The following is a 13,556-nucleotide window of genomic DNA, read 5'->3' on the forward strand; positions in this document are numbered from 1 at the left end:
TATGACATTGTACTGAATTTGAGCAACCGTAAGCAGATTACTTTTAACAATTGGTTGAATCTATGGTCTGGAGCACAGGTCATACATGGAACGCCATAACCAAGTGGCCGGCATAGTATACAGAAACATCTATCGCATATGGCCTGGAAGTCCAGAGGCCAAAATGGGAGACGCCGTCTAGTGTGGTTGAGAATGACTGAGGCAAGATCCTGTGGGACTTCCAGATAAAGATGGACAAAATGGTCATGGCTAACCAATCGGACATAGTAGTGGTAGGCAAGCAGAAGAAGACTGCCTTAGTGATAGACGTAGTAATACTGAATTAGATTACTACACTACCGAAAAACATTATAAACATAATGTGATTAGAGTAGCATGTTACTTTGGAATGCATTACACTCATGGAATGCATTACTAATGCTTCTACCATTACACAAAGCAAAGGTCACTATTGTCAGGTTATGCACTTTTTGAAAATTAAATTGTTCTCCTAAATCACAGGTGGGGTCATATGCCAAACAAGTATAGCTTCAGACGCCTCATAGTCATGGCACCTTTCAGATCACCTCTACATGTGTTGCTTTATAGTTCTGTTTAATTTCCTATCTGGTATGCTGAAAATAGCTGTCAATTCTCCATGAAGGGTTTGATATGAATGCTAAGGCTGCCACGATTAGTCGACTAGTCATAATTAAGTTGACTATCAAAATTGTCAACGACTAATTTAATAGTCAACGCATCAGTTGAAGCTTCTGTAAGATCCTGAAAGATCAAGGAGTAAGTAGTAGGATTTAAGAGTGTAATAATGGACTGAAACAGAAGATGGCAGCAAATCATCTGCAAGGATGCCAACTGCCGTTAAACCCAGAAGAAGAAGAAGCAGTCTTTGGTATCGTAGCTGTATCCAAATTCCATCGGAGGCTGCATTTGTAGGCCGATTACGTTATAGCGACGCAACGATGGCTGTCCAAATTCGAAGACTTCTCCAAATGCCGCCAACAAATGCGTCCTCCTTTTCATCAGATTTGAAGGATGGGTCGGATGTATCCTTCATGGCCCAAACTATCCCAGAATTAATAGCGCGGCTCAGCCAATTCCAGTTTCCAACAATGGTAGCAGCTACTTAGTTTTAACATTACTCTTATTACTCTTTCTGGGTCCTGAGTAAATCAATTTCAACAGCTGAGTTTCCACCGATACAATCTGCAAAATTCATCATCTGCTCTTTATTTTTAGTTAGCACATACCACTTAAAGCTGTAAGCTAATGATAGTTATATAAGAGCAGATGCATGCTGTTGCAATAATCTGTACGTTTTACGTCCAATGGATGCATGATCTGATTAGTCGACTAATCGCAAAAATAATCGGTGGCTAGTCGACTATCAAAATAATCGTTTGTGGCAGCCCTAATGCTAACCATATCCATTACCTCTGTCTATTAAGTCTATTAATGTATTCTGTTTATTAATGTATTATGTTATATCTATTTTATTGTATTTCTGAAATTTTCCCCAGGTAACGTGTGTTTATTGTACCTTTTGTATTAGGATTGTAATAACCGTGTTGTAGTTTTATGATGATGAAAGATAAATTTTATTTAAATATTGCTGATGAAAATGCCCAGCTGAGGACAAGTGTTGGACATTCGCAATGATTTTGTTTTTCTTGTGGCATATCAGTATTGTATTGGAACAATAATAAACTACATCACCCCCTATCAAAAACTGGAAATATTTAAAAAACAATATTTATATAGTGGTAATATAACAGTGTGTTTCAATGTTTGCACACATATTTCCAAGAACTGATTATAGTGAATATTTTGACCAACTGAGCCATCTTTTTCCTGTGAGGTATTTGCTACAGTTAATCTCAGCCTGCCTCCAGGATGTCCTGCCGCTAGCTATCCATGTGACTGGCTGGAACTGCCAGATGTGTCAATGGATTCCTACACTGAGCGATTGACTGCTGTTCGGATTCATCAGCAGGGCAATTGACTGCGGTTCAGATTCATAAGCTGCATGATTGACTGCGGTTGGCACAATAGCTGCCAGCGGCGCAAGCGGTGGCTGACAAACGACGGAGTTGAGTTGGCGGCGAGGGAAATTACCTCAGCTCTTTGCACAGCCATCATCCCACATCCTTGTGTCTTTCTCACTGCCTTTTTACTGCCACACTCAATCACTGCCAAACAGATAATACAGACAAAACTCCAGCAGAGGTGTTTGTGTGGAAAATGTGCATATGAGCAGGTGCTATTACACCCATCAGTTTTGGTGCTACACATCCTCAGACAGTTCGCATTTGCACTACAGGCAAAATAGCTACTCTGGTGCATATATGCAAAACAATCAAGACACCTAGATAATTATGAACATCCATAAGCCACTCACTGTAATAAGAGGCATGCCATTAAATATAACAAAATTAATGTAACAGTGGGAAATGAAGAAAAAAATGATTATGGATTACAATTCTCTGCTTCCCAAAATTCAATTGTCTTGTGGGAACCTAATCACTCACTGCTTAAGTCAATTTATATTATGTTTTAATTGACTGTAAGGCAGTCAGGTGGCAGCCATTATGAAAAGTGGGGAAAGGACAACTCCACATTATGCTGCATTAAAGTCAATTAATTGGAAAAGTCCTCTGTGAGGGACTGCACTTCTTTACTGCTGCTGCTCGGTTGTTGTAATTATTTTTATACACTTGCATTTGTGGTGTACCCAGCAAATGAATGTTTTAAAATGGTGAGACTGTGACAAGAGAAGATGTAGAAGCTACAGTGTTCTCAGAGAGACAGTTCAATCTTGGAGGAAACTTTGAATCCAATTAACAGCTTTTGTTCGGCGTACCTTAACAGGCATTGAGGAAGCTTCTTTGTATAATGCCATCCATTCAAGTCTGTGGGTAAATTCAGAGGAGTGCAGCTTATCAGGTGCATGGATGGTAGAAACACAAGGGATTTCAGTGGTGGTTTGGACTGACATTAAATTCACCAGCAGTGTAGAGGGATTAGCATAAATGTCCAACATGTCAGGAGACCTCACCACTTTTAATTTTAGTAGCACTTTCCTCTAAGTGAAATAAAACTCAAAGAAATCCACACAGTTGGTGACATATTCACATATTCACAGCAGAAAACACATTGAGGGAAAAAAAAACTCAATGAACACAATGACAACAACCTCTTTTTTACTATAGAAATCTATAAGTAATTTGAAACCCCCAGTTTCAAATTACATGAAAAGCTGAAGGGTGTGTTATGTTGTGTTAATGTTGCACGCTCAGAGAGACATGACTCCATTCTCCTTTTGGCAACTTTATTCTCCTCAGTTCAGGTTTGGAGTTTACAGGCAGCATAGCATATCATCAGCAAACATTGCTCTCACGTCTCAGACACTGTTTTTTTCTCTTTTCTGCGCTTACTGATGACATCACTCATCTGAACTCTGACCTCCTGGAGCTAGTGAATTACAAAAACTAACTAGAAATGTGTCCAAAAATAAAACACAATTAAATAAGAATAGTCTTTAAAGATTTTCCCAACGATTCAGAAAAATGTAAGTTTTATAATTACTTTTAGAGCGCAACATTAACTAATTGTTGTCTACATTAAAACACACAGTGATTTAGTGGTAATTAAAATCAGAATTTCCAGATTCATGATGATTCAACCCATATATCGTTACACACTACTCTCAACCTGTCTTTTTAAGTTAAAAGTATCGGTATGAGTTTTGGTATCGGCAATACTGGCCCCCTACTTGGTATCAAAATTTGCAATATCGCACAGCACTACCAGATATGTGGTAAAATGATTCAAGCTGCTGTGTATGTGACCTACATTTTGTCAGTATTAGAAATTTCTTCATGGTCATCAAGGGCAGTGTAGCTAGTTTCAACTGTCACCATAACTATTAAGGTACGTTTTCTAACTTTTTATCTTTACATACTTCAATTCAGTTTTCACATTACAGTATACAGTAATGTTTAAGATGAAAGTTTGTATAAAAAACCTTTTTCAGAGGAGGCCCCACCACTGACCACCTTGTGAGGAACTGGTTTCTCCCTTCAGTCTTCTTGAGCTCACAAACACCAATGAAATGATCATCTGTACAGTTGGCACTGCAAAACCAAGTCGAATGGGCTTTTCATAGTGGGTTCCTGGGTTTAGGTGAGTAATAGAAACAAAAGGGGAAAACGAAGGACATCAACTTTTTCACAGTGTGTAGCAAATGTTTTTTCAGAAGTAAGTTATTATTCATTCATGTTTTTCTTTTTTTGTTTTCAGTGGGTGTTTGAGTTGGTTTAGGCAACATACTTGTCATGGTCCGGGTGAGTACGGGGTTTTTCCACTCTGCTGGGCTCCACCTTCAGGCAGAGACTCCAATCAGCTTCCACACCTGGTTCCAATCAAGTCACCAGCATATAAGACCAGCATTCACAACAGACCTCTGCCAGATCTTCTGCTAACTCATGTTAGTGCTAGGCCGCCAAGCCCTTGTGAGAACTCTCAACTACTGCTTTTCTCCCCACCGTGTTTTCTTTGTCATAGGACCCACCTGGCAGTCGCATTTCCCAAACTACTCACATCTCCGCCTGGACGCTGGCTCTGTCATCTGGTTTCTCCCTTTCCATCATCGGACTACACCTGCCTGCCTCCTTGCCAAGTCCCTCACTTCGAGCATATTCTGGATCCTCTCTGGACACTCCTCACCCGGAACCCCCTGGACACCCCCTCCTCGCATGACACTTTAAACCTGCAACGCGTAAGCCCTAACCTCCATAGCCTAATCCTGCAGCTGTGATTCACTAGACGGCCACTGACTGCTTGTCTCCTCTCATTATAGTGACTGCGTACCTCCATCCAAGCCGCTGCCCCTTTTTTCCATTCCCCGGATCCATCCGTGAAATCTAGCACCTAGCCATAGCACTCAGAGTTTCATGTTCACAGTTTGGCCTCACAGTTCACAGTTCATAGCATTCACAGTTCATAGCATTCACAGTTCATAGCATTCATAGTTTCCTGTTTTGTAAGTTCACTAGGCACTGTAAATAAAGCACTGTGTTCACGCCCGTTTTTGCCTCCCTCTGTGTCTGCATTTGAGTCCACACCCACAGTCTGGCCCTCTCGGCCGTAACAATACTGTTGTTTAGAAAAAATGGTTATTGTTTGAACAACAGGTCATTGCCATGAGTGCTGCAATGAAACATGACTGTTAAACTGAAAGATTTGCTTTCAGCTCAGCTCTCTGTTCACCAGAATTGGCACAATGTTAGCATTATTGCAGTTACAACACTAATCCATCTATTTTCCTGAGCAAGAGACCCTATTTGATCCTATTTGATCTCTTTTGCTGGGGCAGTCTTCAATTTTTTTGGCAAAGAACCACAGAGCTTGAGTTGGAGGTACTAACTTTCCACCATGCTGTCTGTTTCACACATAGGTATAACTGATCTCAGTGCATACTGAAAATCACATTCTGATGAAGGGCACCAACGTCACAGCAAAATAACACTGTTGGTTAATTTAAAACGTTGATGTAATAACTCCATATAAAATCCCAGACAACACCTGGGTTGGGACATGCCACCCCAGTCACCAAGGAAGGGCAAGTGACGTATATGTCATCGTAACCTACTGTGTGTCAACATCTAATGCAGTATAACAATTTCATGTATTTCTATGAGCTTAGAGTGTTACATAATTTGAGTTAGCTATGAGATAGTTAACTGTATTTATTGTAGTCTATTTTCAAAAAGATCAGAACAAGTTTGTTCAACCTTTGGAAAGACTTGAAACTGTGGTCTCATGAAATTGTGTTCTACTCATTAAAAACAAAGCCATAATCAGGTTAAGGTCAGGCTGAGACAAATCCACTCTGCAGTGCAGTATAAAGATGACAGCAAATGTAAAGGTATGGCTTTTATATAACTACTAACACAAGTTGACTAATGTTGTAATTTAAAGGGTAGAACATACAGGCTAACTAGTGAAGACTGTTTATACTTTCATTCCTTAATGATGCTTCCTCAACCCCCACTTATTAAAAGAAATGTCAGCGGCACCAATCAAACTGTGACATAAAGCTATAACTCCCTGTTATGACCTAAACTACTGTTGTTGGACTCCAGGCAAAGATAATAAAATGGCGATATTTTCTGAACAGGACATTCCTGTTTTTCTATTCTCTGATAGTACAAATCATTATTTCTTTTCACCTTACATTTTGTGCATTTTCCTATATCTCTAGTACAAAACCATGGACAAGTGGATCAATACAATTCACTTTTTTGTTATTTTTATTCGTTTTGGTCCATTGGTTGTGGCAGCAAATTAAATTGAGAGATTGCAAAGGGAGAAGTCTGATACAAAAGGGCTTCAGCTGGCAACCTGGAGGCTCATTCTGTTCAGAAAAAAGAGGCAATGTTGCACTGACCAGCAATATATAAAGGTAGATGAGAGCACTGCAAACACCCACGCGAGTGTTATGTCAGCCAGTGTCTTCCAACAAACTGAGCTATATATGTTAATCTACATGCATACATATTGTGTATGTGTGTATGTGTATGTGTGTATGTATGCATACTATGTTGCCAAAGGTATTCGCATGTCTGCTTTCACATGTATATGAACTTGAGTGACACCCTATTCTTAACCCATACTTTTTAATATGATGTTGGCCCACCTTTTTTATAGCTGTAACATCGTCAACCCTCCTGGAAAGCTTTCTACAAGGTGTACAAGTGTGTTTGTGGGGATTTTCAACCATTTATCTAGAAGCATATTTGTTAGGTCTGACACTGATGTTGGACGAGATGGCTTAGCTTGCATTCTGCACTCTGCTTCATCCCAAAGGTGTTCTATGAGATCAAGACTCTGCAGGCCAGTCAAGTTCTTCCACACACAACTTACTCATCCATGTTTTTATGTACCTTGCTTTGTGCACTGGAGGGCAGTTGTGTTGGAACAGGATGCTGTGGGAAACTGTTTCTAACTGTTTCTAAGTTGGGAGCATGAGAGTTCATTGGAACTAAGGGGCCAAGCCCAACTCCTAAAAACCAAACCAACACCATAATTCCCCCTGCACCAAACGTTACACTGCACAGTGCAGTCAGACAAGTACCATTCTCTTGGCAACAACCAGACTCATCAATCAGATTGCCAGACTGTTACATCCCCCAGGAGGATGTCTCTTCTCCCTATTAACCCTTTGTTTTGTCCAGGCTCCACCTCCTCTGTCCTGATTGGATGTTGCACAGAGTCCGGCTAATTGGTAATCAGCAGAGCACTATTTAAGGCCTGTGGAGCTGTGCTTCTGGGCCCTCTGGCCATTTTGGGTACCATACTTGTGCAGGCTTGCATGCCTTTGTATTTTGTGTGAGCATTGTTGTTTCATGTTCAGACTGCTTGTAGGGGAGAGCTGCCTTTTGTTTTGACACCCTGTTTTCTCCTGTTTATGTGTTGTTAGGTAGGTTATGGTTATAGGTTGTATATTTTGTTTCTTTGGAGTTAGGTAAGTTTCTTTTATTTCTACGTCAGGGATGTTTTGTTTGTTATGTTGGCCTTGGCTCTCCCTGACGTTACACCTCGGTCTGAACCCCATCACCAGTGTTAAATAAACCTTTTTAAAATTACCATCTTGGCTCCTCCTTCTCTATCCACATTTATGTTCGTCCCTTCAACCCCCTAGACTAGCCAGGGGACGTAAAGAGTAATTCGTCACTCAAGAGAACGCATCGCCACTCCACTCCACTACATCCGACACTTTGCATTGCGCTTGTTGATGTAAGGCTTTGGTACAGATGCAGCTGACTGACCCCTGAGCTTGGTTTTGCCAGAGGTTTCTTTCTGTTTAAAGGGAGTTTTTCCTTCCCACTGTCACCAAGCGCTTGCATAAAGAGGTTAGTTTGATTGTTGGTGTTTTCTCTCTGTTACTGAAGAGTCTTGACCTTGATATTAAGCATCTCGAGGCAACTGTCGATGTAATTTGGCGCTATATAAATAAAATTGAATTAAAATGGAATTGAATTGAAAGTTGGTTACCTTGGTGCTCTACATGTCTCACCATCCACTCACTCTGCTCTGGGATTTTTCACACGGCCTACCTCTTTGTGGCTGAGATGCAATCATTCCAAAACGCTTCCACTTTAATATAATAACTCTAACATTTGAGAGTGGAATAATTAGCAGTGAGGAAATTTTACGACTAGGCTTGTTGCACAGGTAGCATGTACAATGCTGAGTAACTCATTCTTTTACGTTAGCAGAAGCAGTCTTCATGGCTAGGTGCTTGATTTTACACACCTGTGGTCATGGAAGTAATTGTGTAACCCATGTGACGTCCCTCTCTTGATTCGCTGCATCCACGGAACGGCAAAGATGAGACTCGGCTGTGAGACTTGAATAGCGTCAAGAACGGCATGGGAAATGTCCCTCCATTCAACCTTAACTCAGCACTAAGTGTCTTTAACCTTTGGCAAAAGCAACACTTTAGCTATTAGCAGCTGGTTGTTCGTTAAAAATTGCTTTATTCAGCGGCATTTTACCGCAAGCAGAACTCTGGAACTTTGGAAATTACTGTTTTTGTACACTTTAGTTTATTTAAATACTTAAACGTGCTCTCTTTTTAAAACAGTGTGCAATTTATTGATTATTGTTACATGTTGCCTTAAATTTGGCTATGCTGTGTGTTAGACACTGCCTTCTTTCATGCCGTTTCCGTATTTGTTTGTATTTTGTAGCAGATAAAGCTACGTAGCTAAAACAATTAATGAACTATTGTACTTTTGTGAAATGTGATAATGCAATGATCTGATTCACACTATTGTATGGACATGTGGAATCATTGATCTGTTTACCAATAAACTGATTTTTTTAACCCAGAACAAAATCAGCTGAAACTCTGGAGATTCTGCATTTTATGCTTTTTTTAAACTTATTATTATTATTATTATTATTATTATTGTACTCAATAAATGTAGTGCTGTCACTGCATTAGATATAATTCTCATTGTGGGGCCCAAACACTTTGACCAACTTTCTTATTTTAAGTGGATTTATTGATATTTTTTCCAAATATCAATCATCCTACTTTACAGTTCTCTCTAATATTCAAATGCCTACACTGCAGGACAGAAGATTATCTAAAGCCTGACTTTTATCAGATGGGCTGTTAAGAAGCAGGAAAGACTGTCATCATGTGTCAACTGCAGGTTAACATCTCACTGCTTTTGCTGCCTTTTGCAGCTGGAAAAATGTTGAGGCCCCACAAAGTCACAAGTTATGAATATTAAGTGAAAATGATGAACTACCTCAAAGAAAGCAATATGCAGCTCAAAAGGTTGAGGCTGCAGGCGAAGGCAATTCTCAGAGTTTTGCTTAGCTACTTTCAGGCTTATTGAGTTTACCTAGAGAGTGACTTGGGCGAGTTAAAACATATTTATCTGTGACATGATAGACACACCTCAAACTTTAAGCCTTTAAAAGTCCAAATGAGTGAGTTATAAAATAACTCATGACAATGGAGTTAATATCCATTTTAACCAAAACCATTTTTTGTACTATAAACAAGCTTTTTAATGGTCTAAGGAATTTTAATATCAGAGAACAATGGGGGTTAAGTCCCTTTTGGAGCCAGCCTCAAGGGGCTATTCAAGGAACTGCAACTTCATTTTTTTGAGGTTTTGTGTGCACGTATGCTTTCTGTCTGTGATTGGTTCTGATCTGGTCACACTATACCTTCTCTTCAGGGGGAGGGGGAGGTCAGCAGACCAGGGCCATCACTCTGACTGTCTAATAATCATTTAATATGATTTTTATTTATGAGGACTAATGTGACATTTTGTTTTAAGTTGGGGATTAGGTGTAATAGGTAATTGATCCTCTTCTGGAGTTGTAAGTCATAGTTTTAATAGTCAGCACCGTCATAACCATGACTCTGTTTGATAACAAAAATACAGGAAAGCATGAATCACAAATTCCTTGCTTAAAGTACACTGATACAAAACGTGCATTGTGAGTCCATTTAAAGGATAAACATCTACAAGGTGAAGAAGTGTCCTTGTAAACAAGTGTTTTACAGAGCTTAAAGGATGACTCACAGCACAGTGTGAGCGAGGATTCAAACATCCCTTCCCTTACACCAGACACTCTTAAGTAACTACTGTGGAATTTAAAGAGGAATCGCACCACTACATCACCATCTGGTGGAATACTATTTTGAAATCCTAATTTTCTTAATAGTTTTTTTTCCCTCTTACCTTCTCATTTGTTTGTTTTTACCAGTGTTAAAGGTGTTGATGGATCGTCTCAAATACCACAAATACCACAAAACTGCATGACAGTCAAAGAAGGGATGGGTTAGACCTGCAACCACGGAGCAGATTAATCAGCAGCTGTACAGCTTAAGGAAAAGCAGCTGTTTGACTGCACATGCAAAGCAATCAAATTAAAAAAAAAAAAAAAACAAGATTTGACAACCAGATGTCAAGTTACACCCCAGGCATCCTGTGAAATGACTACAGGGGAAACCTTATCACTTTGAGCTTCATCATATAAAATATATAAATTAATGGCTAATGAAAATACTGCTTACATGCACAGTTTCTGTGCTTAACATTTCAACACAGTTACAAGCGATGTTTCCCACAGGAATCTTATCAGGACAAGTAATGAGAAAATATTTGTAAGGTCATCCAGTCTTTTCAAGATAGTCAACCCTAACAGAGTGTTCAGTCCCCACCTCGAGTACCAAGTTTTGGTTATCACAGAAATGTAAAAAAAAAATTCTGACCGATATCCATGAAAAATAATTCAAATTTTTTAAAAAAAAAACCCCCAAAAAAACTTGTCACTGATGATTGGTCAGATCTCAGGTTTCTAAATTGGCTGTAGGTTTGGACATCGCAGTGTATGTTTGTGGCTTTGTGTGTTGCTCTGTGTTACGTTTGTAATCTGTTCAGCTGTGCCCTATTATCATACATCATCATCTATTAGTTTATCATTATATACATTACCAGTGCTATATACTGTTACTCACAATAATACCTGCTTTTGATGGAAAGATCACAGAGAGGAGGAAGTAATAAAAACAGCTGGAAATGCTCTTATTACATGACCCACACTATGCTGTGGGGTACCAGGTATAGTAAAATACATCTTGTTTAGGTCAGATATTATATCTATATAATATAGATAAAATGGGATTCTTATTTTCCCTGACTCGGCTAATATACTCGGCTAAATAGAAATAAATAAGTAGAAGACTTGACTGGAGGAGTTCAAATGTCTCAGGGTCTTGTTCACAAGTGACGGAAGAAGGGAGCGGGAGATCGACAGACGGATTGGTGCTGTGGCTGCAGTGAAGCGGTCGCTGAGGAAGTTGAGATGGTTCAGGCATATGATAAGGATGCCTCCTGGACACCTCCTGGGTGAGGTGTTCCAGGCATGTCCCATTGGGGGGAGGCCCCAGGGCAGACCCAGAACACGCTGGAGAGGTTACACTCTTCTGCGTCAGTTCCCAGGCCAATCTCTTAGCTGGCCTGGGAATGCCTTGACAAGCTGGAGGAGGCGGCCGGGGAGAGGGAGGTCTGGGCTTCTCTGCTTAGGCTGCTGTCCCCGAAACCCAGCCCTGGATAAGCAGAAGAAGATAGATGGATGGATGGATGGAAGACTTGGAGATAATTAATGTCCCATACAAAAAAAATCTTTCGTGGGACAAGGGTAAATAGTATCAAACATGCATCCATTTTTTATTAAATATTTAGAGCAAATATTGCAGGAGAAAATGTTTTTTAAAAAAGTTCCAAAGTTGAATTATTTCTCATAAATATTCCAAAAAAAAGAACAATCAATTACCCATTCACGTTTTCCCTAAATAGAGAAACCTGACAAAAGTACAAGGGTCAACACCAAAAAAACATTAAACCTAAAAATCCATCATACGAATAAAAATAGAAATTGTAGACAAGTATTTGACATTTGATAAAAGTGTATGGTCCACATACCTTGTTTAAAGAAAAACAGAATTACTGGTCCAGCTACAATTAGTGATTTGTCATCCTTGTCCCAGTTGCCCAATGCATTACTGCAGTAATGCAGTACTATTAATATTGCAGCAATCTTATCTCCACAGCAGCCTGCTTTTTCTACAGTCCCAAAGCATATTCAGAATTCCCTGATTCCCTTAGAGAGATTTCCACAGCGATGCACTCTTGTTTTTTCTTTTTAAAGTCTTGTTTCTTTTCATCTCATCTGAGAAATAAGAAGTGTTCAAATGACTAGAACATCCTCATTAATGGCAGCCCATAAGTAGCTTGTGGTCATGGGTTAGAGGATGCTTAAAAATTGTTTAAAAAAAATGTAATTTCATTTCAAATGTGTATTTATGTAAGTAAGGACTGGGCACAGTCTCTTCTACTGCAAACTCTTTTCAGGGGCAGACTAATCCACATTTGGTGCTCCAATGAATATTTGGGACAGCAAGATGTTCTTTGTGGATATGAGTTGAAATAAACTACATAGCATATGTTGACAGTGCACCCCTTGAAAATTGACTAAATGAATTAAACATTTAATTCATTTATTCACTTGTTTAAGCATACACTGAATAGCTTGACCCAGTGTCCTAGTACAACATAGTGGCGGTGTTTTCATGTAAACTCTGTTGTGCGCTTGAAAGAAGTATGCGTCTCTAAGAGACTGTTAAATTAAATGAACAACGCCCTGCTATGTGTCTGTGTAATGTCCCATGGTCTCCAATAAATGGCCTGATGAAAAGCTTTGTAAACCTAACACTGCTGGTACACAATGAGATGTATTTTTAATGAGGTGCTGTGTTTAAATGCTCTGCAGAAAATGTTACTGTCACTTCCAATCTTGCATTATCCTGTCCCACACTCCCAGCAGACCTCACAGACAACGGTGCTGACCAGCCTCTTTAATTATGGAGGCAGGTGAGGGTTTTAATGGAGAGTGCAGTGAGTGAATGTGTCTACCTCTGTGTGTAAGTTTAATGGCCCTTAGTTACTAATATGTGTGTGGAAAAGTTCTTGCTTTGTTCAAAAAAAAAGAAAAAATTACTGGTGTATTTATGTGTACCAGCTTATTTTGGTCTTAACACTGTGTTTGCATCAGTAAATCAGAATCATTCGGAACCAAAGGCTTGGGCAATCTGCATATTATCTGCATACTGCTACTCCCCCACTTCTCTATATAACCAAACACATTTACCTCCAGGCAAATTCTGAAAATTGTTTGCTCTGATACACTCACTGTAGCTCAAGTTTAAAAAAGAAAAAGAATACTAAGATAGCAGGTAGAGGACAAGGAGGGCCCAACTTGTCAGCCTCAGATGACAAACTTGCTCCAATTTATATATATATATATATTAGGGGTGCAACGATATTCGTATCGATATTGAACCGTTCGATACAGTGCTTTCGGTTCGGTACGCATATGTATCGAACAATACAACATTTGTAATTTATTTTATCAATTTTCCTTCTGATGATGCTGTCTGTGTTGAGCGCTCAGTGAATCTGTGTTCG

Source organism: Pundamilia nyererei, unplaced genomic scaffold, assembly GCF_000239375.1.
Source record: "Pundamilia nyererei isolate P.nyererei 1_Seehausen unplaced genomic scaffold, PunNye1.0 scaffold00164, whole genome shotgun sequence".
Taxonomy (NCBI): Eukaryota; Metazoa; Chordata; class Actinopteri; order Cichliformes; family Cichlidae; genus Pundamilia; species Pundamilia nyererei.